The following is a 25,483-nucleotide window of genomic DNA, read 5'->3' as shown; positions in this document are numbered from 1 at the left end:
GATCCGGTCTTTGCGTGAAAGCAACTCGCAATGTTTCGCTCTGCGCGCTTCCAACGTCTTTCATCTTTTTGTCGCGGTAATGACAAGGTGTTATTATTATTATTATTATTATTATTATTATTAGTAGTAGTAGTAGTAGTAGTAGTAGTAGTAGTAGTAGTAGTAGTAGTAGTAGTAGTAGTAAAACCTTTAGTACGGTGAATAGTTACTTCGGCAGCTGTTAAAAGTTCCAAACTTAGTTTGCTGGACGTTGTCCAATCCTCCTGTACGTTACGCCAACCTCGCACCTTCAAATCCTCGTTATAATGGCGTCTTCGTTCTATGACCGCCTTCTCATCCTCAGGTTGATGACCAGCGAAGCTGTTTAGCACACGACACAGAGGTGGCACAGAATTTTGAACAAATGTACGAATTCATTGATACCGCGATATTTATATACATTCGCGTGGACGGCGGGGCCACCGCCCCGAGCAGCCGGAGGGTACTAGACACGCGTGGTGTTTCGACGGGACCGCCACCACAGGAGACCGGAAGGAAAGTAGATACGCAAGCACTTGGAACGCCGACAAAGAGAGGGCGGCGCGAACATAGACGTGGCCGACGCTATTCAAAGTGTAGTATCTGTTCTTATCAGCTAGCTTAATATCTGATACGGGTGCTTTTTAGACCCAAGATATTAAAACTACTTCTGCAATTTGGCGGAGTGCTTCAAGCCTGCTTCACCTCCGCCGCGGGTCGGCCAGGTGTTGCACTTTCTTCGGGATGGGCCCACAGTTCTTGCGAACGCAGATTAAGAATGCACAGAACCCTGGCCATAAACAGCTTCGCTATAGAAAAAGAAATCCGAAGACACCTAAGTACTTTTTCTGAGGTGTGCATCAGAAAGCACAACTGAATGCCGTTGAGCGGTCCTTCGAGTTGTGAACTCCTCGCGGGCAATCGATCGCGTTGAGACGCTTGGCGCGTTTCCATTTGGCTTTACCGAGGCGTAGTTAGAACACAGCCGCGAGCTTTCGTGGATAAAGAACGTGCGTATAACACACGCTTCCGAGAAAGAGGATGACCTGGCGTCGCGGCGATGCCCTCTCCACTCACGCAGTTCCGCGGCAGCAGGTGTTCCCTCTCGCCCGCTCTGTTCCGTCGAGGCCCAAGACAGCGAGTGCGAGCCTGCGTAACGAGCGTGCGAGGTGACGTGGCGTCGCGGCCAATGGGAAGCCTCGCTGCTACAGACGCTTCCACGGCTTTCTCGCTCAATGGACCCCATTGACGCCTTCGCACATAAAGAAAAAACACGAATTGCTGTTAACAAGTGTGCGCGTTGTATTTGTCGGGAAATGAACTGCGAAGAGGGGCGCGTTGTTCCGAGTTCTCCTCCTACGTATTGTCCTTCACTTTCCAGTCCATTCACTCCTTCCATTAAAATGTGTGTGCCTTAGAGATACCTGTAAGGCAACATTATATATGCACGGCGTGATGTATAGCTTAATGATACCGAACAGGAGTGCCTTCACTGGCACTGCGTTATAGAGTAGAATTCAGACATGCCACGCAGCCCTCGCAACCCGAAGACGTTCGCCGATCTATCCCCAAAAAAGCGTTAAATAAATTGAAAGAGGTGAGGGATATGAGTAAAGCGAGGACCACTTTGGCTTAGGAGTCGTGCAGCGTTCAGTTTCCATGCCGCCTTTCATTGACCTAGATCACCGACCAAGAGGCCTATTAGTTAAACATTGCTAATTAATAACCACCTTCGCGATTATCGCGCTAATTCGCATGTCCGCCGCTGCTGTGTATCTTATTCGGCGAGAACCGTTTCGTCTCGAATCCCCTGTTCTTACAATCCCCGGGTAGGTGGCACTCAATGTGCTGCCGGCATTATGTAGCCCTACGCTTTACGCAAAGTTAATAATTATAATTTTATGCGATCTTTACAAATACGCTTGTCGATGGTTAGTGACGCGTACGCGAAAGCTATAGACACAACGTGTTAATTCGTTCCGCTTTGGGCCTCCCCTGCTGGCGCAGTTCAAGGTATCGCGGTATGATCTTTCGTGGCACTCGCTGTTCCCATAAGGGTCATTCTGCTGAAGCAAACAACATGCGCCTGAGACACTCGCTTCTGGAAAGCAAATGTGCATCCTTCTGAGCTCAGCGGAGGGCAGCGTTAGGGACATTTTCATGCACACACGGCCATCCAGTCGTCTACGATGCGGTCGTAAGCTGAGCTCCCCACACGAGACTCTCCCAACATAAAAACACGCTTTCCGACGAGCGGCTTGGGGGTGCGACACGGGGGGTTAAGCGCAGCAGCCGCGGGAGCTTCGAGATACCTTGAACGAGGGAAGCAAAAGAAAGAAAACAAGAACGCTAGAAATAAAAGAAGAACTAAAGAAGACAAAAAAAAAAAGCGAGAGAGTAAGGCGCTGTGGTGTCACTCATTTCTCTCCCTCTGTCTCGTTTTTTTTTTGCTCTCGCAGCGTCGGCAACCAACTCGGCCAAGCGGACACTTTAGCGAGATTATATCGCGCGCCTGCGACGTCTACGACGATATCGTGCCAAGCGGTGCTCGTTTTCTTAGGTGCGTCGCGTCCTCTTTTCTTTTTTACGACTGCCTAGTGCGCAGTATCGGAGTAGCGTGTGTCGCTAGCATTTTAGTTGAGGATGCCGGACGTCGCTTGACTTTTCACGACGTTCCGTCTGTCGTTTTACGTGCGCCAAGCTCCGTTATCGCGTTGTTACTTTTTTTTTCGTTTGTTCCTTCTGTCTTAGAGGTCATCTGCGCAGACACCTGTGGCTTCTAGCCGCCAGGTTTCGCGGATAAATTGCCATTTTTGCTGAAGACGGAAACTATCTGTATGTATTTTCATGACGCGAACACGCACTAATGAGGTTCTTTTTTCAAAGTGAACACGGCGCAGGCTACAGACTACACCTGGCTACAATGTATCATTGAGCCCCGCTCTCTTTTCAATTCATTTTTCATTTGGCCTTTGCCTTGACTTTGTCCACAGTAATAACGCCTGAAATGTAGCACTGAATTAAAATTCACTGTGTAGTGCAATTTTTTTTAAAAATTGCTTTACTTCTCATGGGTAAGGGTTCCCTTTGCTTCACATGGCTGTTAATAGTACATCTCTCAGTTAATTTGACTTGTTGATCATTCGATTCATCATTTGGTATTTTTCTTGACCTTGCCAATTCACGCTGCAAGCTTTCGCATCATTTATGATTAACTGGCGCTTCAATAAAGCAATATAACTGTAATATAATGACTAGCTGAGGAATCTATTTTTCATTCGACCTTCCGTTAACCTTGTCTATCTCAAATGATGTCCCACAACCCTGTCTATGTTAAATGATGTCCCACTTAAAGCTTAATTTATAATCAATTACATAATTCTATAAGGCTGTAAAGCTAAATTCCCTACGCTTTTCTTGGCTCCATTGGTGCCCTCTTGGATCCACATGACTAAACAATCATGTATGTATGTATGTATGTATGTATGTATGTATGTATGTATGTATGTATGTATGTATGTATGTATGTATGTATGCATGTATGTATGTATGTATGTACACACACTATTTTTTTTTTCACTCAGAGGGGCTCTGCGAGCTTTGGATGGTAATCGCCGTGGCTACAACTGTACAGCATTTGCATACGACACGTGGCATCACTACGTGCATGCTCCGCTGAGCAAAAAAGAACCGGGAAAGAAAGAAGAAAATAACGACGAATAAATTTTAAAAAAAAGAAAGCCCTTTCGTTTGATTTTATATCGCTGCACCAGCAACCCTTATACTCGTTTCCACAACATCGCTGGTTTGCTGCAGCGACACAGAAAGAAAAAGAAATAAAAGTCGCCTACTCCTGCGTAGTGCTCACTGCGTATCCGGCGATGCGTAAACCGCTGGAGAACGGAACTAACCTCTTTTATGACGCGTGAAATGCGTTTTACGTAAATCGAGGAACCGGTGAAACGCGTGATGTACGGAACCCAATTGGTTTCGCATCCTAACTATACAACCCCGCGCTGACGTCGGGCGAAAATACGAAGCCCGACGCGGGTTGATTAGCGTCATTGTGGAAGCTTCTTCATTTAAACAATGAATGCACCTTCGCTCCATTGTGCGCGGTTTCGAAAGGGAGAATCGACAACCCAGAGAATTTTGTCGGGAATGAAATGCTGATTAGAAGGAATTAATGTCAATAGGCTTCACAATAAAGCCAACAATATCACAAAGAGACACAGTAGAACCTAATGAATGCCAGGCGTTCAATATATGGCAGAAGGTACACAAGACTTTGATCGCCAGCTCCATTCGAGGTAAAACTGTCATGACTGCAGCAGTGCAGCACACGTTTAATTCACAAACCCTAGGTCTGCTTACAAAATATAAAAGAAAAACAAGTGTAATAGTCGACGTACAAGTTACATCAGTGAAAGTTTAATTTATTTGTGCTACAGGTACGCGGTCGGAAATACTGTATTTGAAGCACAAGAGTTTCACAAGCATAACAATACAGGAGTTCACTAGCTTTACACACGGAGAATACAATGAAATGAGGAGATATGATGTGCTAAAAATATGTACAAATTATGTGCCTTGAAAGGCATGTAGCTTTCCGCTAAAGTTAATGGAATCTTCCTGAGAATTACGGTATACCGCTTGAATTCTTATGATCTTGATTCATACTTGTGGCTTCAAACGTTCTTGGGACTTGTATGTGACGTTCCTGCGTGTGCGCGTGTGGGTGTGTGTTTCGGAAACAAAAAACAGACGTCCCATAGAATTAACGCACAAGAAAACGCGCACACAACACACCACTTTTTCTGCCAATGTCCTGTCATACGTCACACGGGACGGTCACGCGTGACAGTCACAATGTCACACGTGACCGGAAGTATCGCGGGGACGGAGAAACCCCGCGGACCCATGGAAGAAGGAAAGAAACTTGGAGTGCACGTGGCGTGTTAAAATTTACCCCAACAAAAGTCAGTCCAGCAAGTGGTAGGCTTTAGTTTCTCTCACAAGCCACACTCAACGCCCACCCTTTGAAAAAAAAAACAATAGGTGCCGCATCAAAGTGTGGTAGCCACATTCTCGCGAAACAACGAAAAAAGATCAACGTACGCGTTACACGAAGTTGCTCAAGCATATTGCGAGGAAATGTGCACAGCGTGATTGGCAATGCACCCGAACAAGTAGGCATCGACTAAAACCAACCGAGAACCAAGCACACTGGGTGGAGTCCGCCGAGCGCAAGGTCACGTGTTCTGCCGAGCTTTTGAGATAAGAAAGGCGAAGCGGAACGCTTCGCTAACGACGAATTCCACTGGGCGAACAGGAGCATTCCCAAGCGTTCCCCAGGTACTCTCTCAAGAGTAGATGCATTGGAATGGGCGAACAGCAGCAGGAGCGCTGCGTTACAAAGGCAGAACAGGAGCAGTTCGGTGACGCCGAAAGCAGTAGACAGCATCGTGAGAGAAGGCAAGGCGTACATACACGGGCAGAAGAGAAGAGAACCAGATAACAGAGGTCTAGAGCAGTCCGAGAAACTCCCGCGCGAACAGCCGAGTGCAAAGGAAAGTTACGTGACACAAACGCGTCATATCCTTGCATTTCTGGTTCTGCTTCCGTCGTTTTGGTGCAGCAATGACGGCTCGGAGGCGTGATAAACACCGCGGTAAGGTAAACAATCGGTTCACGTAATACACCTTCGCCCTCGCAGCTGCTCTGCGTGGGCATCCCCCTTTCTCTCCCTTCCCCCTTGTGCAGTGTGGTTGAGGTGTCGTGTACTGAGAGGCAGTTACCGCGCTGCACTTAGCCCCCACCTTTCACCCCCCCCCCCCGTCAAGAATCTCTCTCTCTCTCTCTCTCTCTCTCTCTCTCTCTCTCTCTCTCTCTCTCAATTAGTCAGCAAGCAGTCGCAATTTCGCTGCGCTTAGTACTGCTCTGCTTCTCTCTGCTCTTTGTCTCCTCTCCTTTTCGGCCAGTGGAATGCGCCGAAAGAGTTGGTGTGCGAAGACGTAGTACCCCGTTCTAGCGTCTTTCCTTCCTTCATAGGTAGGGAGGGGGGGTCACACACATGCAACGATGCCCGAGGTTCGCACTATTTTGACATAGTACATATATGTGCACGTGCTTTGCGCTTCTACACTGTAATATAACCTACACCCTTAATCATCAGTAACGCTGCAAATCTGTCTATAGCTCACACCTTTACACCCTTTAAAGTTAATCCAGAGCCCCCCACTACGGATGGTCTAATAATCAGATTGTGTTTGATATGTACTGTCGCCTAAAAGAGAAGGATTAGCGGGAATCACCTGTAATGCCGACGACTCTCCGACACACACATTTCATAAAAGGCGGAGAGAGAGATTGTCATTTTGGCCCTTTGGCCCCAGTATTTCATTAATTTTAAGGGCTCTTGGAGGCCAGGCACAACGTAATTTTCGTATTCAGCCACTGCTCGCGCGTTCGTCGTCCTCGTCTTCCACAGCTGGCTCCAACGCCGCTCATCATGCCAACGTTCCCGTACTGCATCTCCCTCTGCGAAGGCGCCGACAGCACTATAGCCCACTTGCCAGTGTGTGCGGTGATTTCGGTCACGAATTTCTTGCATCAGTATACTGCGAAATGAAAACACGTATACAGCTGCGCTCAAATTTCGCATTAGGGAGTATCGTAGCCGTCGGATATGTATATTTTTTTTTCAAGCAGTGATCAAATTCAGTTTTGCCCTCTTAAGACATTTTGTGTTTTAAATATTGGTAAGGCTGGTGACATTTTAGGTCCAGCTCTTCTTTCTTTCTTTTTTTCTCTAATGCCACTTTGTGTTCTAAACCTTCGTTGTGCTGACTTCATTTCGTGGCGTCTTTCTCCAACCTTTGTCATGGGATGCTCTGTGACTTGCGAGATATATTTCTATGCGAAATGGAGTCACCAAGCACCGTTGCGTAACGCCACCATCTCGCTACGTAGACCTGTCAATAAACGCATAAAGCGGATTCAACAAAGGAATTTTACGTCTTTCGAGCAAGTGAACTGCACAAGAGAGTAACACGCATAAATGAGTCAGCGGGTTCCGCAGTCTCAACTGCAGAACTCAACTCGTCAAAAGCGTCACCAAGTCAAGCCAGAGAACCCGCAAGTGCGTGGTGACACTCCGACGCTGGTCTCCCGGTTCGGCAATCGAAGCTTGCGCGTCTTCTGACATTCGTGCCAGGTATACGCAATTGAACGGCCCAAGAGAATGCCACGGTGTGCGCGTTCTGTTCCCATCGCGAAGAAGTAAGAGTAAGCGACCACTCTTAGGCGCGCCCGTTCTTATCGAATGCATCTCTCGTTCGCATAATGTGCTGTTTAAGTCTCCGTGTGGCAGACGCCGAAAGTCCGAATAATCGAGAAATGCCTCTGGCGTTTCTCGCTCGATGAAGGAAATAAAACCGCGAAACTCTTCAGCGATTCTTTCCTTTTATCCCCTTAACGGAGTGCTGACATGACATTTCCTTCCTTCCTTCTTTATTCCTTCCTTCTTTACTTTCCTTCTTTATTTCCGTTATTATTATTATTATTATTATTATTATTATTATTATTATTATTATAGTAGAAATTAGGAAATTTGCAGCCATATGGTTATCCCAGCTAGCGAAAAACAGGGATAATCGGAAAGCATTGGGAGAAGCCGCCGTCTTGCAGTGGACACAGGCTGATGATGATGCACGTGACCTTGGGGAAAGAAATCTCCCGGTACTGTTGGAAAATATTGAGAGAACTCTTGTGGGCACCGGGAGAACTTGTGAAAACTCCGGGACATGGCTGGTAGTCTCGGGTATTTTCGAATCGCAGCGTTTCGGCAGTGTGCCAACTGTCAACTGTGCTAGGACAGCGTGCCATGAAAAGATTCGCTCGCAGACTTCGACCCGCCTGGCGATAGTCTCGTGAAATCTCGCAGAAAGTGAGAGTATCTCCGAAAGTGATCGCCCGAGAATATTGCTCCCAGAAGATGCAGCTACAGACAAAAGTGCAAGAAAAACAAAACACTGGTTCCGACGTTGCACTTCGCTCGTCCCCCCATCTTCCCCCGCCCCACCGATTTGCTGTGGCGTCAGGGATTTTGACAGCTTCCGTTCGGTATCTAGTCAAAGGGCACCTTAACAGGCAAAACGTTCGACCATAAGCCTTGTTGTGTCATGACATGGTGACATGTATTCAGCGTTACAACCGACGGCGCCGTACTGTCACTTCCAGTGTCAAAAGGAATTGAAAGCTTTTTAGAATGCCTCCCATAATGCGCGCTATGATAGTGGAATTGTTTTTTTTTTAGAATGAATGCACGCGCCAATGCAAAAAGTCATGTCTCTACGCATTACACCTGTAGTGACATGTGCGTTTTCAATTATATAATGTGTGTTTTGGCTTATTATGAATCATTTCTTGGAAGTCAACACTTGTCCTGCGTCTTTCCTTCTCGTGCGCGTTGTTTTTGGCGCTTACACTAGTTAATCAAAACAGAGAAGTCTCACTTCTCACTTGCTTCAATGTAGTTATCATACGTCTTCCGCCGAATGAGTGGCAATGGTTTTTTTGAAGGATACCTTATCAGTTTTGATACTTATAGGCTTGTTATCGCCTCTTAAACGTCCATGTCTATGCTTCGGGAGGCATGCGTTTCGACCTTTTCGGCATGCGACGGCCACGGCAACTTTTCGCTATCAAAGCTTATCTGTCAGAAACCTATAACACAGCTCTTGTGTCGTCAGGTTTGTGGAGTTGGGCAGTGGTTAGATTAGCTGTTTCTCGTCTCGCCGATCGTCGCCATCTGAAATGCCCACAGCTTGACGACCTAGACCAGCGGGTGACGCAAGATAGGCAGAGAGAGAGAGAGAGACAGAGAGAGGAAAAAGCATTTATTTCTAACGAGTTGAGATGACTTCCTCGTAGATGGGCAGTAAAAGAAAAATCGCCCTGCTGACTACGCGATTTGAAGTGGGAAACAGCGCGGCAGAACTAAGACTGACAGAAAGTGGACAACACGGCGCTTGTGTTGTCGACTTTCTGTCAGTCCACATCCTGCCGCTCTGTTCTGCCACTTCAAAAGCATGCAACACCAACTTTACGAACGTCGCTCACTCACTGTGCACGCGAGGTTGATAGAGCGAAATGCGATAGGAATTCAACAAACAGAATAGTTTGTTGTGAGCGTGAATCAGGCAGGCTTCTCGCTGATTGCCGCAATGAGGCTGCATTCCGGCTCGTTTAAACCTGTCTCCTCTTATTTCTTTATTATTATTCTTTATAGTTCGCACCACGGCCACATTGCAAAACCACGCGTACCAACACTACATATTAACGCACGTGGTCACGCCAGCGCATCATTTGCAAATAATATTTCACGCGTTTCGTGGCCTCTATGATCTGTGCCTGTTGTTGATAACGGCACGAGTTCAATGCGGCTTCGTCGAGGAAATTCGCGTGCCCTTTTTGTTAATTAGTTTGTGTGTTTGTTCGTTTTAGTATTCCTTCTGTGTTTCTAGAACCATGAAACGTGTTCGGTGTACGCTGCCTAAGTGCAAAACGTGATTGGTGTTGTAATGAACAGTTCATGCAACGAGCTGTAATTCGCAACACAATCCTTTTATTATTATCATTATTATTATTAACACTTAGCATTCGAGTGTTTGAAAGCGAGGAGCGTTTCTGAATACTAATATTTCTTCCCAAAACAGAGGTGAAGGGGAGAGGGGGGTGAAAGAGAGGGAGCAGCGCTTTCTGGTATACCCATTTGTCAAACAAAAAGTTGAAAAACGGGTCGAGACTCATACTTGCTCTTCTGTTTTTCGCAACGCTCAGCTTTCCTACTTTAGTATGAATAATTGCGTGCATAATGTATGTGTAAGAGACGCGGACTTATTCATATGTGAACCGAGCTTGAAGGAAACTTGTGCAAAGGGGATGGCACCACGCGGTGGCGCCTGCAATTCTTTTTGCTTTTTCTTGCTCGCAGCTTCGGCGAATCTACGTCTTTGCCTTCTTGCAATGCATTCGCGCTCTAAGCTATCAGCACGTGGAACCATTAACCGTGCCTGGAAAGAGAGGAAAAGATAGACAGAAATCTACTTCGCTGCTTCTTGGCCGATCCTCCGTTGTGTGATACGCCACAGTGTGAAAATTATCACCATCATCCTCAAAACACAGCGATCATCTCAAAGAGCCAGTTGGCGTTGGCACGATATGTACACTCCGTGTCTCGACCAACCTCAAACTCTACCCCCCCCCCCTGCTCTCGTTGTGAGTATATGTATCTATATGGAAATCATCATCATAATGATCAGCACGCGGACTTGCGCTGCTTGGCCAATCCCCCGTAGGGAGTATCTGCCACAATATGGAAATCATAATCATCAATAAGCGGCGATCACCTCGGAGAGACAGTTTCTTGTGGCAAGATACACACCGCCCGATCTTAACCAATCCCCCGTTCTGAGTGTGGGCCATATAGTAGAGAAATCACCATCAAAAGCAACAAGTATCAACCATCTGAATGAAGCAGTTGGGTTTGCCACGAAACAAGAGCACGTGTGACTGTAACCTTTTTTTTTCTTTCTCGCTGCAAAAAAAATGTAACTTTGACAGGCACTGTATTGCACATGCACCTAAGCACTTTCCAAAAAAATTTCACCGCATCTTTGCCTCGTTTATCTGTTGCTCTACGTGGGAGCGAAAATGGAAGACAGATTTGTTTCGTCGAGTAAAGAAAAGTGGCATGTCGCTGCGTCACTTGTTTCTTCGCCAAGTTGTGTCGCCTTTCATATAATTTCACAACACGAGAAAGAGACCCTTTTATATATTTTTTTTCAACCATGCTAATGGTTGTCATGGCTGATTTTCTTGTTTCTTTTCCGTCCCTTCAGTTATTGGCGCTCGTTACCCCATGTCACGGTTCTTGCGCGAAGCGGCGCTATCCTCTCGGTTCCTCGCGGCAAGATTTCCACTTGAGTACCTTTCCAATGTAAAAATAAAGCGTCTTACGAAGAATCGCATTGGTAGCGGGCTGCTTGCATCACCGTATCGGTTAACGTTCCAAGAGTGGCGTGGGCAAGAAGAGTTCAACGGGCTTAAAGATATGCTCGTACCAGCTAACGTTGAGACATTTTCCTTCGTGCTGCAAACCGAAAACTTGCCTGTGAAACCGGGGTTAGAGGAAAGAAGGATTCAGTCTGTCACGAGGAAGCAGGTGCTTTCTGTGCAACAAAGCTGAAACTATTGAATATGTGTTCATTGACTATACGAATGCCATTTTCTTCCTGGGTGTATATCAGATAACCTTAAAGACAGACGTACTCCTCAATCTACATGAGAATCAGTATTTCGCCGACTGAACGTGATTTTCAACAGATGGACCTTATTTATTCTTGATCGGTCTGCATGCAGTCTGGCGTAATGTGTTGGCATACACATAGACGTTGCCGTGTCAAGGGCCGATCTGAGCATGACTACTTTGTGTAAATGGCTGGGAAGTATGTGACCTGTATAAGACGATTGACTACGACGAAGATGGGATGTCAATGGTCGATACTCTAAAAATACACCAAACGAGTGTAATCCGTGATCACAAACACCTATTCGGGCTTGTAGCCAAGTTCGAAATAAAGAGCAAATGAAGTGTGATTGCGGCCTAATTGAGCATTGGGCTGCTGCATTAGGGGATAGACGTTGAAATCCTGCTGCCGAACGCGCTCTTTTTTTTTTCTTTTTTCTTTTTTAAGAGTGAGCAAGAAGCGACTCGACGAGAACCCGACCAGCGGCCTACAGACCGACCAACCCAGGCGAAACCAAGAGATGGCAGGAAAAGAAAGCTTGCTTTAAAAAACACACACACACACACAAACACAACTAAGATATAAAAGTGCGTTCAGGTTTCGTGATTTCATGGACGAGCAGGTCAAGAAGAAAGATCACCCCTGTGCACCCAGCTAAATAATTGTACAAGCACTCTCCATAGGATAAAAAAAAAAGAAGTAGAAGCGTAATTCAATGTGAAAGCGACATTCCCGGAGGAACGGCGGTGGTTTCAACCTTGGCCCTTCGAGAATCGGAAAACACGACGCGATAATTGCCCGCTTCCTGTCATCAATGTCGCTGGCACGGAGCCATCCATTCGTCGCCAACTGCGTGGTCAGCCGCCGTGTAATTTGCGATATCATCGGCGTTTGCGTGTCCAGTCTTCTTTCAGGAAGCTTGTTCGACTTTACGACGCCACCAGAGTTGTCGAGATGAAAATCTACTTACTAGAGGTTTTCAAATAGCGAATTTTTTTTTTATCCAGTCAAATACAAAGGTTGGAGAAAAATGACCTTCGACTATCGAATCAGATAATGAATACTTTGTCATCTCTAAAAAAAAAGTGAAATCTAAACGCTGTTATTGGTCCGCTTCGCAAAAAAAAAGATAGGGCTGCTTGTTCACTCGTTTCATACATGTAGCGTCGTTCACACTCAGAACGTCCGGTTAACCTAAGACCTTCTAAACGCGAAACAACTGAAATGTGATCGTACTTGGCACACCGTGACAATGACAAATGAAAAGCAGGAAGAGTACGTCACCACATGCACGTAGAGCGAGGTGTAATACAACAGCACCGCAAAGATTATATATATATATATATATATATTGTCACGTGGTAGTGCCGGTTAAGAAGGCAGCAAAACTGTGATGAACGAAACGAGCGTTTTATTGGGTGAACTTGTGCCCTCAAAAACAGACTACACTCACAGAACAACGGTAGCGGCGAACACGATCGGCGGTCGTCGAAATGTGATCAGCGGGTCAAGCGCGTCGGCTTTTATAGATCAGTCGTCGAATGTGCAAGAATAATCGCTGGGACCCGCATGCCTTCCTCAAAGTTGTACGCCATTCAGGTCGTGCACGCATGCAATCACATTACACAAGGTTCGGCGACAACAGACAGCTGATGGAACCATCGATAACATTCCAGAAACTTCCGACACATGCAAGCGCATCATGCGCTGTGCGATAACATTTGTTAGGCGGTGAACCGTGTCGCCCGATAAAGACAAGTACACGTGCCAACATATATATATATATATATATATATATATATATATATATATATAGATATATATATGTATGTATGTATGTATTCTCCAAGTGATAAGTTACCTTGCTCAACTCGAGCAAGCGAACGAGTAGGCAGCTGCAAAGGCTCTGGCATCGTCATCTAACACCGAGATATGGTTGGACAGAGGTTCTCAGTCCTATGTGTTCGTTCAGCCACAAGTGGGCTTGCGCAGCAATCATGTCTCTACTGCCACAAAATCATTCCTAACAGCCGCTTGTAGCTGTATTGTTTTACCCCTTCGGGCTAGAATAATTGTCGTTAACGATTACATACAAAGAGAAACAAATATTTGGCAACTTAGAATACGACTGAAAAAGCAATTGAATTTTTATTCGAAATTTGGATCATTCGCACGCCCCTAATACTCATACATTTTGAAATGACTTTCCGCAGCTTTGACCACAGAAAACAATCAAGCTTACTGTAGGCAGCATTCACGTCTTGGGAGCGTTCTGGCTGTCACACGAGACCATCGCTGCTGTTAACGCGACAGCGTTAAAGAGCTTGTGTCGCAGAAAAGCCGGTGTCATCGGCGTCGGTGGTGTTGGCCGTGAGCGAAAAATCCCGGAAGGCAAGTTACAAATAAAAACAACTTGCAAGATGGGCTGGGTGGGAACCGAACCAGGGTCTCCGGAGTGTGATATGGAGACGATACCACTCAGCCATCAATTCGATGGTTCAAATCGGGACAAAAGCGCCTCTAGTGAATGCGGTGTTGCCTTAGAAACGCGCCGTAGAAAGTTATACTGCGGTGTATATCGGTAATTATGAGCATGTAAATTACAGAAGTCACAGTTAAAGGGGTAGGGAAGTACGTTTCCGCTACATTTCTTCTGCGCTTGGCGCACACGCAGAGCCATCTTGCGGCAAACACAGAAGACCCCCTCCTCGCTATGTACGGCGCTGCCCCGTCAGATGTCGTGCCACTCGCCCGCTTCTCCCCTTTGTCTCGTTTGAGCGCATTGGGGCCGTGCGGGGACCGGTGCGAGGATGCCCCAATACCCTTGCGTTTAATAAGTTTTCTCGCTCTCTCCCCTTCCAACTTCCAGCGTGCGTCACTCGAACCGTCGACTTTAGGCGACGCGGCTCCTCTTTCCGCTCACCACGCGAGTCCTAGTTGCAGCGTTCGATGCGGGACGCCTCTGACGTGATCGCTACGCCGTAGCACGTCTGGTGGGAAAGCGTCCCCTGAGTTGTGTGCCGTGCTTCTGGCGAGGAGTCATGCGTCTGCATGGTGCTCTTGGAACAAATAATTAGAAGCAACTTGTGCTGTGGACGTAGAAATGTTGTATATGAAAACTACGTCTTTGTGTGACTCAAGAGCATGCCGAGCGAATGAGTGGGCGGTGCGAACGGGGTGCGATAACGCTGTCGCGTTCCACTCTTGAAGGTGAAGCTTAAGCGTCCTCCATTTTTTTTTCTTTTCTTTTGTTCATTTTGTGCCGCAGTATTTTTTCCAACACTTGCCGTCATCCAACTCCTCTGGTCACCAGCCGCGGTGGCTTAACGGCTATGGCGTTGCGCCGCTGAGCACGAGGTTGCAGGTTCGACCCAGGCAGCAGCGGACACATTGCGACGGGGGCGGTATGCCAAGAACGATCGTAAAGCATGCTTTGGGTATACACGTTAAAAAGCCCCCGGTAGTCACAATTATAACAGAACCTATAGGCTCGTTCACACTAAGCCAACGAGACGCTGATTTTGGTGTGCCGACTGTCGGCGACACCGTGTTTCTTATTTTTTTCTCTTCGTGTCCGCACCTCTGTCCCACTGAATCGACGTCGAACTCTCCGCCGACCGTCGGCAAATAATAGGCAGATTTTCGACGTCGGTCCAATGTGACAGAAGTGCCGACACGAAGGAAAAAAAACGCTGTCACCGACAGTCGGCAGACCGAAATCAGCGTCTCGTTGGCCTAGTGTGAACGAGCATCCCTCATAATCTTGTTCAGTTTCGGGGCGCAAGACCCCATAACGTTCCCACAGAACCAAGCTTTTCTCCCGCACAAAAAGAAAGAATGAAAAAAATAAACATTATTTAGGAGAGTTTAATATGTCTCCTCGTCAACAACGCACCCTGAAACAGCGGCGAAAAGAATAAACCTTTTATCACGTCTAAAGAGTTCATCCAACAATCTTCTGCGTCGAATTGGTAGCGCTTCTGTTGTAAGTGGATCGAAGTGCTTGCTTGCTTGCTTGCTTGCTTGTTTGTTTGTTTGTTTGTTTGTTTATTTATTTATTTATTTATTTATTTATTTATTTATTTATTTATTTATTTATTTAATTATTTATTTGTTTGTTTGTTTGTTTGTTTGTTTGTTTGTTTGTTTGTTTGTTTGTTTGTCTGTCTCGGAGAGTTGCTCATACCCACTATGGGGGATATGCGGGTATATGCGGTGACGGAACCAGGTGATCCAAGAAAAAGTTTATACTAGTCTAGAAAAGCATCAGTATTGAGAAATTTCGAGTGGCTAAAAGAGAATGAAGTCAGGTAACCGGTGCTTGGACTTCCTTCTCTTCATTAGCTCCGAAGCCTGGGAAGATGCTAACCGTACTGCCCGCGCTATTCCAAGGCTGTAGTGCAGATAAAAGAACCAGAACAAAAAAGAAAGACGTGAGAAAATAAGAAAACACAAACGAAGCAAATCTGTGGGTCACAATACAAAAGGAAATAGATAAATATGACAAATACGTACTGCCTAAACACACTAAACACACTAAGCAAGATGTTTCCCACCCATTATAGAGACATTTGCCCCTGGTGCGGCGCCAAGCCCACCTTATATCACATTACATGGGAATGCGTTCAGAATCAACAATTCCTTCAAATAAATAAATAAATAAATCTGCGCAGGGGCGTCGACCCTGCGCAGATGGGGAAGAAGACCGTGAAGATGGACGACCACATCTGCCACCGCTAATTTCTACCCAGTTAGAGCAAATAAAGTTTTTCCTCCTCCTCCTCTCCTTCGTTCTCTCTAAATTAAAAAAAAAAAGAACGACCCCAGGAACACGTGCATTTCTTTTTCATATCTTTTTGGGAAAGAAACTACTGCTGCTACTTCTACTACTACTAAAGAAACCCACTGCTACTACCGCTAATGTTATTATTATGTTAGTGTTTATTATGGAGTTGTTTATACAGTTTCTTTGTTGTTTGTCTTTTATGCAACTTGTTTGCCCCATATATTTCGGGCGTAGTCCTAAATTTCTACATATGATATTTTTGTTTCACTGTGCACCTGCACTCAGAGATCGGTGTTGTTCTTGGATGCACTACATAAATTACTGATGGTAATATTAAATAAAAAATCAAAGCTGTTTATTATGACAACGAACAACCTAGATGGCCTTGGTGCTGGAGCACTCGGCAAAACAATTCACAAGCAGAACAGTGTACACACACACTCACATACACACATACACACGCGCGCACACATAAAAAAAATGATAATTTCGCGATACAGATTTTGACAGGGCATAAAATGTGTACATGAAAAGAATACGTACGAAGCAAAAGGGGAGAAACTCAAGGGGATTACAGAATACGGAACGCACAATAGATGAGAGTTTTTGTTCAATGGCTTAAACTCATCTGTAAATCCTTTCAGGAAAAATATTAAAATTGGGTACGAAGATATTCAGGCACACTGAATGGGCATTGTATGTCGCCTGCATTCTAGGTGGATGGTTACAAAAATCAGAATGCCTAAAGGCTCACTGTTTCCTTGTGCTTTTCTGCGCAATGTAAAGGGACACATTAGAAAGCAGGTCCGAGCAGCAGATTTTTCCATGCATCAATTTGTGGAGAAAAAGAACACACGATTTGTTGCGTCTACAGGTGAGGGTAGGTAATGTGAGTGTCTGTGTTAGGTCTGTGTAGGTGCCAGGATTATGACAGAACCGGTGTTTAAGTAGGGATAAGAACGTTTCCTGCATATTTGCGAGAATTTTAACGTTTTGACCCACAAGTGCCACTCAAATGACGGAGGCGTACTGAAGCATTGTAAGGCGTACGGTCTTGTATAATTTATTATTATTATTATTATTATTATTATTATTATTATTATTATTATTATTATTATTATTATTATTATTATTGTTATTATTATTATTATTATTATTATTATTATTGATGCTGTACTACTACTACTAGTACGCAAGCGTTAACAAGTCATAGGTTCTAATTAGAGTGCCTGCTATTTTCGACTAGATTTCTCTATTTCTTCTTTTCTTTTCTTTTCTTTTGTTTACTAAGTTGGCAGTACTCTTGGCGTGTTTGAATAGGCGGTTCTAAAGAAGGCCTAGATTCGCATTCATTTCTTCTTCAAGGAAACGAAAGACAACTGATTACAGGAACATTTAAAATATGTGCGTCAGCCCAAACCAGACAATGACTGCAAGTCTGCGCACCACGTGCAATCAATCTCGCGACCTCCCTCGCTCACAGAGGGCACGGCAATCTGCGATCTCGCGAATTGAGGGTCAACCCGTACCACATTTTTTACTCTCCGGGGGGGAGGCGGTCAAGGCCTGTGTCGACACGTGTTGCACTATGCATTGATGACCCCTGCTCACATCTGGCAGCAACGGCGGGGGGCAAATGTCAACTCCACGACTGCATGTTTTAGTGACGCTGTCTGGAGGGGCAGCGGTTTGCTCTCCCGGAAAATGAAGATTACCGAGCTCCGGCCTTTCCCTCGTTTTTTTTCTTTTTTTTTTTAGGTCGCGGTCGCGCAGGCGGGTAATTCTTGTGCGTGTGACGGGCGACGCGCTTAGCGCGCAGGTCAGTTGAGAGTGCGTGTACGCGTTGGTAACATCCGAGAAGGTCAAGCCTGCAACAAGCCAGCTTACCACATGCGGCTGGCACGAGGCGGATGCGAACGCTTGATTGTGCGTTTGCCTTTCTAGCTCGTTTTCCCATTTTCTTGCTGCGTATTATCGTTATTTTATGGATGAGCAAAAAAAAAGAGCAATAATAATGAAACAGCTAAATGGCGAGGAGCACATGGCTGCGTGATCTTTCGTGAAGTATCTTTGTGCTCTGAATATGCCATTAGCAGTGAACTTGCTGCCTTGTTTTGCAAAGTAACTTTTCATGTTTCTAAACGAAAAGTCCATTCGTTCATCGTATTTTGGCTTTGGTGTTGAGCTGCTAAGCGCGAGGTCGCGAGAACCAAATATCGGGCACAGTGGTCACATTTCGGTGGTCTTGAATGCAAAAACACCCGTGTACTTATATTCGGGTGCACTGACACAATCCTAGGGGGTCAAAAATTATTCCGGAGTCCCCCACTACGGCGTCTCTCATAATTAGATCGGCGTTTTGCCAGGTAAAACACCTTAATTTTTTTTCCCGTCCATCGCCTTTGTTTGACTTGTGTCTTGTGGGCATGTGTGCTTAGGGGGGGGGGGGGGGAGGAGGGGCGGGGAAGGGCCTTGTGTGCGTCGTACGTATGTCTGCGCCATGCAAGCGTGCATATAAATGCCGTTTTTCTGCATTTGCAACTATCTTACGCTTGTGTCGCCTGACCTTTGAACACAAAAAAAGTGCAGTTAATAATTGCAGATTTGCACTAAAGTAATGAGCTTTGGTTTCACGCTAGCATCTTTGCATCTGTATGCGGAACAATTTTTGTTAATTTCTTTCTTCCCATCTCATTCCATGAGCAGGGTTCAGAGGCTTCATTTCATAGTTCCTGCTTCTTTAATGCTTATTGTGCGCTTTTTGTTCTTGCATTGTCTTCAGCTTATTTTCGTTGTCCTGACAATAATAACCTCTCCTGATGTCTTACTTACCTGCTAGGATTATAATAGAGTATTCCATTCAGCAGCCAAAACATCCCGTACATTAAAGCTAATGTGCGACAGGCGACTTGTGTACAATCGTTTTCATGACATCGACAGCGACTAAGAAACACGTAACGTGAATTTGCATTCTCTGCTATCCCAACACAATGACCCGTGCCATATTGAGCAGACCGTCGAATGCGGCTTTTGCAGCGACCAGCAGTCAGACGCATACTGCACAGAGGGGAATCGAACTGTCCTCAATGGCTCCCAATTTTGTCCCGCCCCCGTGCGATCCGACCCACGACGAGCGTACTTCAGGGAATCAACGCCGCACTATAGCATTATTGTGTACGCTACGGGCGCTTCCAGTATATAGGGTGGTTTCTCAACACGGGAATGATAGGCATTGGGTGTGTTCCAGTTCTGACCAGCATTGGAGACAGTGTACGTTGATAGCTCCCAAAGGAAAGAGTTATAGGAAGAGTCTTTCCTTCGAGGCTACCGTACTGGGTTACAGCCACAGGAACGTTTGTGAAGCCCTCTGCACCTTTCTGCGTGAGACAAAACGAATTGTATGTTAGAATTCTTTGAAAATTCTTATAATGTTCACAAAATTCACAAGAATATATAGATAAATTGGTTATTCATACCTGCAACAGCAGACATTTTAAATCCTAATTACAACGTACTTATTTCATTTCACCCTAATTTATTCAGAAAAAATATGCTAACAGTTCCTCCACCACCCGATTCATGGCCGATCACCCAGAGTGGGTTGTGCCATTTCACTAGGGAACAAGAACAAGAACGTTGACAGCTGAAAGAACATCTTCGCGCTCGAGTAGTGGAACGCATCTGGAATCGTCTGGAAGACGGATGGATGGATGGATTGATGCTACCAGCATCCCCTTTGAAACGGGACGGTGGCTTGCGCCACCAAACTCTATTTTTCCTATTTTTGCCGGATGGCTTACCTACATTTTTTTATTTAGGAGAAAACAAATGCCCAACAACAGACTTTCTGAGCCGTTATTGGGAACTTGAACTTTGCACGCTTCCGTTGTTTGTGGTCTCCTTACTCTGCTGCAATGAAATCTCCGATCACCTCCACAAATATCTATTGCGGACACGTTTACTTTCCGCCTACTATCCTTAAAACCAAGGCATTCAAGGAGATCTAAAGGAGCCTAAACCGACAGCTGGGCAGGTATCTTCATATTCTAGTAAAACATGTTTCATAATTTTCCTAGCTTTACCGCAGCAAGCACATGCGTATTCTTCATTGGTGTACCTCGCTTTTTAAATACGCACTCTAAGACATCCTGGTCTCCGTCGCAGCACTTTGGGTCTGTAAGTATACCATGGCAAATGATTTTTGACTAGCGCAAGTACGTGAGAAGGATACAAGGACGCAAGGAATACAAGAATAGCGCGCTGCCTTTTCTTGCATTCTTCTCACGCACTTGCGCTATTCAAAATCCTGATCTAGCTACGAAAAGAAAAGAGCTTCGCTTCGAGTTATCTTGAATAGCTTCTTTCCTGATTACGTTTTTACCTCTTGTGTAGTTACTCATAGCCGGTTTCCTTTCCGTTGCCGCCACCCTGGAGCTTGTCTCAGTCTCTCTGACTTTGCGTTTGACGTTCTTTGTTTCCATGTTGCTTACTATATACTGGTCGCATGCTTGCTGGTAAGCTTCCTATAGTTCTTTTCCTCCACTGTGAGTCAATATATTTCCTGTGCAAATACGTGAACACTCTCGCAACCCATTAACTTTCTCTCATATCCCTCGCTCATTCTTCGAAATAAATTTTACTCTGAGCTTCCTCGAATTCAAAACTTCAAGACGTCAATTCGACGTAACGCCACCCCGCGTCAACAAGAAAAAGCAAAGAAAAGTACACGTATCGCTATATTTTAGCACTTTGAGTGTGCGAACCTATGAAAAACGCAATGTATGCCTAAGAAGCGTCACTGTGTTTTCCCGTGAGCAGACGACTTTCCAGTCGATATTGCGAGCCTTCTGCTCAGCCGCCATTTTGTTGGACATCAATGTAGCCTGCATATTTACCTCCGATGTTATCTTCGTGAAGTTGTCTTTTTACTGGCTTCGTCAGTATAGAAAGAAGGCTTAACATGGCCGTTGTCCGCTCAGCCGTCTACGTAGCCATCTTAGGCGAGTATTGGAACAAAGGTAATGCATGATTGGGCTTAAACTTTGTCCTTCTTGCACCAGTTGGCTTTGCCACTTATAAGATTGGTTATTTTCATCGATATGTTGCGTTATACATGCAACAATGGTGAGTATACACATAGACACATTGTCATTCTGTGTTTGGAAAGCGCCAATTGCTTGAAAAAAGAAATGAGTGTTTTACCCATTGTTACCACGACAGCTTACCGATTGTAGCGCCATAATTTTCTCTTGGTATATCTTTATTTTGTGGGGGAGGGGGGAATTTCTACGCAGAATGCCATCCCTGAGTCCGTATTTTGTAACGTTCCATTTCATTTTCCAATTTTTTATTCCACCCACATCTGTGGCTTAGTGGCTAAGGCTCCCTCTTAAGAGAAAGCTTTAGCTCCGGAGCTACTATCTAAATACATGGAAACGGAGAAATTGTTTTTCTCAGTAATTACTGCACGAAATTTTATGAGGTTTATTTCATTTTCTTAAAGAAAAAGCTAAAATTAATATCTACAACTCTAGAAAGCGTAATTTTGAATTAGGCCATGAAATTTCTTATAAACATTGTTAAAAATGTGTCTAAATTTCAGGAAACCAACCTATCACCTTTAAAGGTCTAACACTTAGAACAGATTAGATTAGATTAGAACAGGAAATTAAGCCGAAATGATTTCAATCAACTGGCATAAAAGAAACTGCGGGTTTTGGAATGTAATACCCCATAATTCAATTTATTATACCACTAAAGTTGTTCATACCCGGTCTTACACCCTTGACAAAATTATTCCTTAGAATTTTTTTAGAATAGCAGCGCACAAGCAGATTTCATAAAGCATAACACTGCCCGCGCAAGCCTTTTATCTGGTCTCCTCAGACTATTAAATATTAGAAGCGCGAAACAATATCAAGGCCCAAATCTAACTCTTAAGAAATTATACTGACGCGGTCCTGGACTATCTCATGGATCGGCCTACGAAAGTTATTTTCAGCAGCAGTAGCTCCAGGATCGGTGAATGAAAGAGGTTTGAAACACACGTGATATTTGTCTTAATAAAAAACTATATAGATGCAATCGTCCGACGGCAGGATTCGAACAGAGGATCCCTAGCACAGCAGCTCGATCCTCGAAACTTTAGGCCATGGGCGCATGCCACAGTGAACGGAATAGAATATCGTTAAGACTTTCCCGCGTAATAATCACTGCATTAAAACGCTTGGAGCGTTTCATGATCACTGCACGCAATTTTTTCGCCGTCATCAATAATTACAGATAAAAAGTACTTATTCTTTTACTTTTATTAAATATTTTCCGAAGAAAATTATTCACATTAAGTGCACGATTTCCCTTTGCGTCGGAATATTAACGCTAGGTGGCGAAAGATATCTAGGCGTGTTCATACTCCAATCGCAAAGACTGGTGCACAGAAGGAAGCTGTTTTCTAATGCCATGGCCATTATTTTCTAATGCAATGGTTATACAACTTTGCTTACTGGAACGAATTGTAAAGCAGCCTACTCAGCCTGTGCAGACCTCGCAGGCCCCGTATGCTTGTGACATTCTTTTCCCACACGGTAAGATACGGTGGCTGACATATAAGAGAGTGACATGTAAGAGAGTTTAAGATTAGGGGGACGCAAGCGATGGGGCCCGCTACCGCTTGGAGGGCACAATACTGCGCATGCGCAGACCGGTCTACGTCTGCGCAGTACCGCGGTCCCGAGCTCCATAGAGAGTATTCAAGTGACGTCACGTACGCCATACTGTAGTGCTATTCACAACTTCCACTGTGCTGCTGGAGATACGTGGATTGAGATAACACGCATGCTTTCACCGTGCTCGCTGCACTACAATATGGCGACCTTAATGACGTCAGTGCATACCCCCCTATTGGGTCCCAACGCGTGCGTCCCCGTAATCTAAAACTTTCCAATACCTGTCAGCGCATGGTTTCCGCAGCGAAGCACCGCGTCCTTCACACAGCTCAAACACGTCCCCCGAGTGTCGTTAGAACGCCCGGGCGGGGTATCTGTATAGCGCAACAACACAAAGATGCAAGCAGAAGAAACGAACACAAAGACAAACGCTATCTTCCTCTTCGTCTTCGCTTGTCTTCGTCTTCGTTTCTTCTACTTGCGTCTTTGTTTTGTTGCGCTATACAGACACATTTCAATGATGACCGACCGACGAGCCCATATCGCCACCCTCGTCGCCCGGACGAAGACTCTTCAGCGAAACGCTAAAAGCAATGCCGCAAGGGGGTCAGCAGAGTGGTCATTGCGCATGCGCGCAATGACCACACCGTTTGTTCAGACGCAGAGAAACAACGTGCTGCTGCGTGTGCGGTGCGCGCGCTGCAACTCAGCACCGCGGAGGCGTTCACAACGAGAAGCTGCGGGAACACGAGGCCGACGCTTAAACGACGGCGTCGACAAAACCGTGCAGCAGTCCAATCACCCAAGGCGGGCGCACGCATCGTATACCCACCGCGTGAGGCATATATGTCGCGCGCAGCACGGGCACGCGAGGTCAACACAAAGGCGGCAACGCCGACGAGACCCCGTATTTCTTAACCGCCCGCGGTCATCGAGTATTCTCGGTTGACGTATCTACACACGCCAGAGTGCGCGGGTTTACTTAGTCGGCTTACGTTTACTGCAATTCTTACTGCCACTACAGCTGCGAGCCTTATACGGTTGGCGTGACATTCTGACGTGTCGCTATCGCATTCATTGCTTCGCCGTTATGGCGAAACTGTTTTCATTTTGTGCGTCCTTCTTTTTATCCCTCAGTTTTTTTAACAAATTAGAGAAATATTACAATGTATGTGTAGTTTCGTGCAAAGCCTAAATACTGCATTTTTTGGCGTTCTTGTTAGGCGTTGCGTAGGAGGTCCTCTATCCGACTTTGACCCTGGCACCTCCTTCTGTATGTATACGTTTTACCATGTGTATGTGTATAGGGTGTCCCAACTAGTTTTAGGCAAGCTGTTCAACAAAAATAATTCTGATACACGGTGCAAGATGCGATTTTAAGACCTACCATGGTTGGTTGTCAGACCTCTGACGACCGAACACCGTACCGTATAACTGTATCTTTCACAGCGTTCTTTTTTTTTTCTTTCGTTGGACAGCTTCGCTAACGTTAGCTGGGACACACGGCATATTTGTTCGTAATAAGGTTTGGCTCAATGACCGACCGACCGACCGACCGACCGATTGATTGATCGAAGTGAAATGTAGCAGAAATAATTACAACGCGTGATAATTTTGATGACATTTAATTGTAGCCTAGTTTGTCATTACGGATGCCCGTAACATGTTGTATTTGTGATTACTTTCAATGTTGCGGCATGTACTCGTCACCGTTCACAGGACGCTCCGCCAAGAGCCGCGACCGACAGCGGCGACGCACCGTCAGCGCTGGCTTCGTCGCGTCGTCAGAGTTAACCTGAATACATTGCATCCGGAACAATGCCTGCAACTGTAACCTTGTGCACGCGCGCGGCCCTCCGCTGTGTGGCGTGATTATAGATTCGGCGTCGCTTCGTTCTTTGCAATCGGAGCACCCCTGCGTGGAATTATCACTGGACTGGAGAGGCGACGATGCGAGTCGCCCTCTGTGTGGCGACGTTCTTCAGGCTTAGAACATCCTCGCCATTGTTGAAAGAAGGATCGCCGTTGCCTCCGGGGACAAAACGTGCGCGTGAGCCGCGTCAGGGCCGCGAAATTTGCACTCGGGTTCTCTTTCGCGGCCGAAATGGCGAACGCCTGCTGCTGCTGCTAGCGAGGGTTGCGCCAGCGTACGGCAGAATGATGAAATCGTGTCCAAGGCCGCAAATAAGCAAGTTCACTCAAATTCCTTTTCTCGATTCATTCATTCATTCATTCATTCATTCATTCATTCATTCGTTCGTTCATTCGTTCATTGACCGAAACCTTTTCAAGGACCGCCTATATTGGCAGGTCCGGTACGGCATGTTATATTCATTCATTCATTCATTCATTCATTCATTCATTCATTCATTCATTCATTCATTCATTCATTCATTCATTCACTGATTTTCGCTAATCCACTCAGTGACAGAGCCATTTCAATCAGTTATAAGTAAATCCAGTGTAGCTCTTTTTCTTCGTTAATTAACTGACGCAATAACTGTTCGTGCATAATAGCTAACTGTAATTGTTATTAAGATATTACCTAAATAGTATACTTTAGTAATTGTTTTATTGAATAAAAGACTAAGAACTTTTGAAATGTCCAGTCGAGTACATTTTCTTGGTTGATTGCCCAATTCATTTACTTTTTATTTAATCAATTCGTTCAGAAACTCTTTCAGAGACTTTCTTAACTGGCA

At 45.4% G+C, this 25,483-nt stretch overlaps 1 non-coding gene across 1 annotated transcript; it reads left to right on the top strand.

Moving 5' to 3' along the window:
• The first annotated feature begins 587 nt into the window (after positions 1 to 587).
• Positions 588 to 777, top strand: LOC142589161 (U2 spliceosomal RNA). The gene has a single exon (XR_012829845.1). It is a non-coding gene; the product is annotated as a U2 spliceosomal RNA (small nuclear RNA).
• Positions 778 to 25,483: the final 24,706 nt, after the last annotated feature.

The sequence above is a fragment of the Dermacentor variabilis genome, chromosome 7 (genome assembly GCF_050947875.1).
Source record: "Dermacentor variabilis isolate Ectoservices chromosome 7, ASM5094787v1, whole genome shotgun sequence".
In the NCBI taxonomy this organism is placed as follows: domain Eukaryota; kingdom Metazoa; phylum Arthropoda; class Arachnida; order Ixodida; family Ixodidae; genus Dermacentor; species Dermacentor variabilis.
Note: the sequence above shows the minus strand (reverse complement) of the source record. Positions and strands in the feature narration are given on the sequence as shown.